Source organism: Elaeis guineensis, chromosome 16 (genome assembly GCF_000442705.2).
Source record: "Elaeis guineensis isolate ETL-2024a chromosome 16, EG11, whole genome shotgun sequence".
NCBI classification, from domain to species: domain Eukaryota; kingdom Viridiplantae; phylum Streptophyta; class Magnoliopsida; order Arecales; family Arecaceae; genus Elaeis; species Elaeis guineensis.
In genome coordinates, this window is record NC_026008.2 from 22,044,859 (window position 1) to 22,051,840 (window position 6,982).

General features: G+C 36.3%; 1 pseudogene; it reads right to left on the reverse strand.

Annotated features, from left to right (window-relative positions):
* Positions 1-740: 740 nt before the first annotated feature.
* LOC140854250 (uncharacterized) lies at positions 741-1,305 on the reverse strand (annotated as a pseudogene).
* Positions 1,306-6,982: the final 5,677 nt, after the last annotated feature.

Here is a 6,982-nt window from a genome sequence, read left to right on the forward strand (position 1 = left end):
ATTTATATATCCTAGGGTTTCCACACAAACACTAATAAACCTCAATTGAAAAACTCTCCTGGCTGAACCCAATATATGAAAGTACTCACCGAGCTCATATCTCATATGCTCTCATCCTTTGGACTTATTTCCAATCCAAATCCTTGAGTTAGCCATATTTGGAATTCATAAATCCGAGCCTAAGACCTTAGGATCAAAATCTGACCCTAGACCAAAACAGACTCCCGTACATCTTCAACCCACACGAACTTGATCGATTCAACTAGGACAGGATCGACCCAGTTCTCAGCAATCTACAGAAATCCCGAATGATGCATTTCCAGTTCTGTTCCCTGGTAGTCGACTCAGCTAGGACTGAGTCGACCCACCTGGACTAAGTCAGCTCAGTCTGCCACTAAGTGGACCCACTTTTCATGCCATGCCAAAATGCTGAGACTCCTCTCTCTCTGGCACGTCTTGCAACTTGGTCGATCCATTCCTAGACTGGGTCGACCCAATGTCCTAAAATTGCTCTTCTATCACAATCTTCAACCCTTCTTTGGTATCTTGCTCCACCTTGTGTCCTCAGATATCCAGAGCTCCAACCAAGCCCTTTGAAGTCCTCACCACCTGAACCTCGAGCTGGTAGAAGCTGTGTACTGCCTCCACCCTAGGACAACTTCCATCCCAGTGAACCAGGAGCCTATCAGTCCAGCTCCATCTATGGTCACCTCAAAGGCTATCGGGGCACCGCAGAATTCCTACAAGCAGAACGAAATTCCTACAGTCCAGATGTTTGGGGTGATAAGCTAAACATTATTGAGATAAAGACTTTTCCTGCCTTTGTTGTGTATTCTAACTTTGTAATCTTGCTGATATATAGGAATGATGGCTCCTAAAGGGAGATTTCTCGAGTCATTGAACAGGAGTGATGAAGGAATCAAATGCCTTGGCAAGTAACTCCTCACCTTGTTCTCAGGGATGAAGTGCTTTGCCAGCATCTGATCACTAGGCATCAAGGATGTGATGTTGCAAGGTATTTCATCCTGAACCATATTAATCAGCATTATGATGTAATAGTTGGCATGTTGCATCTCTTGCACTGCTCCAAAGATATCTTTGTTCCTTTACAAAGGCTTGTGTGAGGCTTGACCTAGGAGGTCCACTTGGCTGGCCAGCCTATTAAGGTAGTCACCAAATAAGGACCGAAATAGGAAAAATAAATCTCCTATTTCATGTGATAGAAACCCCACCGCCCTCCTCTATCACGCTCTTCCTTTCCCACATTGCTCTCTCTTCTTCCATCTTTGTCTCTTTCATAGCCATAGGCTCTCTCCCTTTTCCTTTGCTCTCTCTCTTCTCTATGCATGTTTTCCCCTTTGCCACGATCTCTCCCTCCCGCGCTCTCTCTCTTGAATGCTCTCTCTTGCATATGTTTTCTCTGTTCCTTTCTTCTTCTTTTTTTCTTCTCTTCTTCTTCTTCCTCCATGCTCGACACTAGCCCATCTCTTCTTCATCCTCCATATAGATAAACCCTATATCTAAATTCTTGTCTTCATATTTTTCATATTAATTTATGTTCTTCTTATTAATTTTTGTTTTAAAAAATAAAATCCTTCTCGTGGGCTGCAACTAGATAGAGAATATTATGGCCAATCTTTCCTTCACCAAGGGAAGAATAACTCTCTTTCTTTCTTTCTTTTGGTAGTAGACCTAGTTATCTATTTATTCTCTTTCTCTTCTTCTCAAAGATGGACCAAGCCCTTCACTATCTCCCTCTTAATCTCTCTACATTCTTATTATCATAGGGATAGAATGATGGATTGGGTCTTAGAAATCAAGAAAACTAGGTCATAATTATGCAAGTCAGAAAAGAGAATGATTTCTGAATTTTCTAGCATCAAATGTTGATTTAGGATTAATCGGATGTATGGCGATTCAAGCTTGTATTTGATGAATTTTGCTAGCTATTATAGGTAATGATCTTTAATCATAACCACTTGCATTGATTATAAATATTTAGTATCATATGTTAGAAGCTATGGGCATTGCATATTTACATGTATTGCAAGCTTTAATTCTTTATAATCCTAAATTATGCCAATAACATAAATATAATTTATATAAATAATTTATATAATAATAATAATAAAATAAAAAGAATGATTTATAATGATTTAAAATCAAGACATCTAAACTAGTCACGATATCAGTATGACCTCACCACAGACAAGAATGTGATATTTTTATCAGTATAACCTCACCATGGATAGGAGTGTGGTATTTTTATCGACATAATCTCACTTCAGGTAGGAACATAGTACTTTTATTGGCATGGTTAGTTACGAGCAGGAGCATGACCTTGAACAATTTAAATACTAAAAATTCAGCTTCGATCTATATTTGATATATTATAATAAAATAATAAATAAAAATAATAGCTTAGTATTGTGCTAGCTAAAATAATAATAGTTAAAAATGAAATCCTAGTTGAATGGGATTTCTTATCTGGTTATATATAACGAGTATATCAAAGTTGCTGTTGATGGAGTACTGTATACATTTAAATTATTATATTTTAAAATTTGATGAATATCTTGATATCATTATTAAGATAGATAGATGGATATTCAATGTTAATTATTGAGATTTGAACTATTATTTTCTTAATGGATATATTTATTAAAGAATTGTTATCTATTTATATTTGTGTGTACTTAAAAAAAGTTTGAGATATTAGCTCATATTATTATTTTCAATTCTTTTTAAAACCACAGAACATCTAGCTAGATTAGAATGAGTTGAAACTTTTCGATGAGAGATAGTAGCAGTTAAGTTTTGTAACTGATACTAGATATGTCTGAATCATATATTTTTGGATAACTTTAATTTTCAGTAAAGAAAATAATAATTTGATTTGCCTTAGCTGTTTATCTCTCTGTATTAAATATTTTAGTATAGATTTATTAGAGTTTGCATATACTCTAGAATTATATTCTAGGGGATATGCGGTTGTGTCACATGGCCAACTCAAGTATGAGGTTTGGGATATGATAGATGTGGTATCAAAGCCTAGGTTTAAGATTTTTAAAGCTAAGCTTTAAATGGGTGTGGGTAGGTAGACCTCCACTTGGATGTGTGTGTTGGTGGCATATATTTGCAAGTCATGTGTTGATTACTAATAACTGGGATTGGTTATGACTTTGAATGCAAATGTTAGTTAAGGTAGGCTAAGATGGTTCATGGTAGTAAACGAGGATGTGTGAGGAGGCTGAATCATTTTGCTGATGGCTTCAATGCTTGAAAGTCTGCTAAACAGCAAACTACTATATTCTTTGCACCGACAAGCGATGCTCACCAATATAAGGATATCGACAACCCTGTTGGTAGCTCTTAAAGGGTAAGAACACAGGGAGGTCTGGGATTTCCCTTGAAGAATAAGTTCACTCCTTTTAATTAATCCAAACACTTTTAAGCATGGTACAAAAGCAAATTATGCACAAACTGATATAAGAAGAATGATGGAACAGTAGAATCAATTGATGCAATAATTTATATAGCAACAAGGGCACCAACGACATCTGCAGCATCAACAGCAATCTCCTCCCCAGTAGCAAAAAAATATCGGAGTACAATAAGAGCATTGCACTGGCTTTAAGGAATTTAAGAAATTTGTTCTGCCACCCTTTCAAGATACCTCTGATCCTTTAGGAACTGAAAGTTGGTTGAATGAGATAGAGCAAATCTTTGAAGTGTTGAAGTGTAAAGATGAGGAGAAGGTTTGTTATACTTCTCTTATGTTACGTGGAGAAGCTTGTAGTTGGTGGAAGATAAAAAGGAAATGATTGGATATCGATCTTGTACATATCACTTGAAACATTTTTAAAGAGGTATTATGTGAAAAGTACTTTCCCCATAGCATTTTGTATCAGAAGTATGAGGAGTTTTGCCAGCTGAAGCAAGGTAAATATCAGTCACTCAGTATGCAGCTAAATTTGAAGAGCTAGCCAATTATGCTTCGGGATTAGTAGGAAAGAAAAAGATCGGACTTAAAAGTTTGAGATTGGGCATAGCATCCAAATTAAATAGCAAGTACCCAACCACCGAAGGAGTGGCCTGACGGAACGGGCCTTGACTTCTATGCAAGTGATCCGAGTTTGAGTCACGATGGATGCTAGGGCTTTGATTAAATGGAAAGACATGAATGACTGGAAGAGAGCTGATCCTGATGGCCTGGATACAGATATTGGAAGCAATTTTTGGTCCACCAGACCTCGATAGTGCTGGATCTCTCTCTAAAATTATCCTCCGAATCGAACATTCTCTAGTGGGGTTGGGCCCTTATGGTCATGCCCAGAGGAGGTAGCCATGCTGGATCGCCCCCCTCCCAGCCCCTCTATTCTATCAAAAAGAAAAATAGCAGATATCCAACTTTGAGCTTTCTACGTATAAGGACATGCTCAACAAAGCCATAGTAGTAAAGAAAGGACGTAATGATATCCAAGTAGAAAGAGCTTTCTACGTATAAGGATGTGCTCAACAAAGCCATAGTAGTAAAGAAAGGATGTAATGATATCCAAGTAGAAAAAGATAGAATGCTGAGAAAGAGGACTAGGCTGAGTGGTCCTCAATGTCAAAGTAGTGCTAAATCAAGGGACAAGAGGCTAGTTACTATGATTTCAAGAGATAGAATGCACCCTCAGATGTTCTGCGATGCCATAGGTGTGGAGGACCTCATTTTATAAGGGATTATATAGGGTTTGTAGGGTTATATTACAATTATGGCCAGTCAGACCATAAGGCAAATATATGTCCTAAGAGGAAGGAGGTTATGGTATGACTAGAGTATCAACCTATACAATCACCCCTAATTAGTCAAGCCCCTTAATAAAAACCATGGTAAGGAGAATGACAATAGAGGCCGAGGACCCAAAGAAGAGTTTATGCACTAACTCAGTAAGATGCAAATGCTTCTACTTTTGTGGTGATAGGTATTTACTAGTGCTGTCTTCTCTTTTATCATATTTGATAAGTAGACCTCATATAGAAACTCATTAAGTTAGTATTATAGCTAAAAGCAAGAATGTGTAATAGGTATGATCAGGACATAATCTATATTCTCATATTCTGTTTGACTCTAGTGCTATATTCTTTTATATCTGTGAATTTTTTTAGAAGGAATAGTGTAATTCTACCTGTGCCACTTCGGTCTGATCTAGGAGTCTCTACTCTGAATGGTGATATTATTGTGGTGAATTCTGTTTGCAAATCTTGCACCCTTAGTGTTGCAGATAGAGAGAGGGTGGTTGACCTGCTAGTGTTGGAGAAGAGGAATTTTAATATAATTCTTGATATATAATGGCTAGCAATATATCATGCTATATGTTTTAAGAAAATAGTGAACTTTCATATTCCGAACGAGCTAGAATTTAGCTTTGCAAGTAGTGGGTCATATCTCCTATTAATGTTAGCCGCCACTCTATAGCTAGGAAGCTTCTAAGAAAGGGATGTGGAGGATTTCTAGCTACAATAAGAGATATTGGCAAAAGAAATAGAAGCTAGAGGATATTTTAATTGTAAGAGAATTTTTTGATGTCTTTTCTAAGGAACTTCTAGGACAACCTCCAAAGCAAGACATTGAGTTTTCCATCGATTTGCTTCCAAGAACTAGTCCCATATCTAAGACTCCTTGTAGAATGGCTCCCATTGAATTGCAAGAGTTGAAGAAACAATTACAAGAGTTATTGAATAAGGCTTCATCTGGCCCGCTGTATCTCCTTAGGGTGCTCCCATACTATTCATGAAGAAGAAGGATGGAAGCTTTTGGCTTTGCATTGATTGTCGAAAGTTGCATAAGGTAACAATAAGAAACAAATACGGCTTGCCAAGAATCAATAATTTATTTGATTAGTTACAGGGAGCAAAAATCTTTTCAAAAATTGACCTTCATTTTGGCTATCATCGACTAAAGATTAAGGCTAGTGATATATCTAAGACAGCCTTTAGAATAAGATATGAAAATTATGAATTTTTGGTCATATCTTTTAGATTGACTAATGCACCTACAACCTTCATGGACCTCATGAATAAAATGTTCAAACCATATTTTAAACAATTCGTGGTGGTATTCATTGATGATATTTTAATCTATTCAAAGAGTCCACAAGAGCATGAGGAACATTTGAGAATAGTATTACAAACTCTTAGAAAAAAGAAGATTTATGCAAAACTCCAAAAGTGTAAATCTTGGCTCAATAGTATTTCCTTCCTTGGGCATGTGATATCCAAAAATGATATTTTGGTTGACCCAAAAAAAAATAGTAGTGATTGAGTGGAGTCACCCCACTAATATATCTGAAATACGTAGTTTCTTAGGATTAGCTAGCTATTATAGTAGATTTCTTAAAGGATTCTCTCACATTGCTATATATTTGTCTTGCCTAACTTGAAAATGAGTGAAATTTGAATAGATGGAGGAGTGTGAGTAGAGCTTCCAGGAATTAAAGAAGTGATTGGTGATGACTCTAGTGTTAACCATTCCATCTGGAACAAAAACTCTCATCATTTTTAGTGACGCCTCTCAAAAGTGCCTAGGCTATGCTTTGATGCAGAATGGGAAAGCAATAACTTATACCTCCAGACAGCTAAAATGCTATAAGTAAAATTATCCTACCCATAATTTAGAATTAGCAGTAATAGCTTTTGCTCTAAAAATATGTAGACATTATCTATATAGAGAGTCTTGTGAAGTCTATAATGATCATAAGAGTTTAGAGTACATATTCATCCAAAAAAAATTGAATCTGAGGCAAAGAAGATGATTGGAATAGCTAAAAGATTATGATCTCACTATTAATTATCATTCAGAAAAAATAAATCTGGTATAGCAGATGCTCTAAGTAGAAAATCATCAGGAGAATTAGCAGTCTTAGTTACTTCATAAAAAACTATCTTGATAGATTTGAAAAGGTTGAGCATTGAAGTATGCCTGTATGATGCCAAT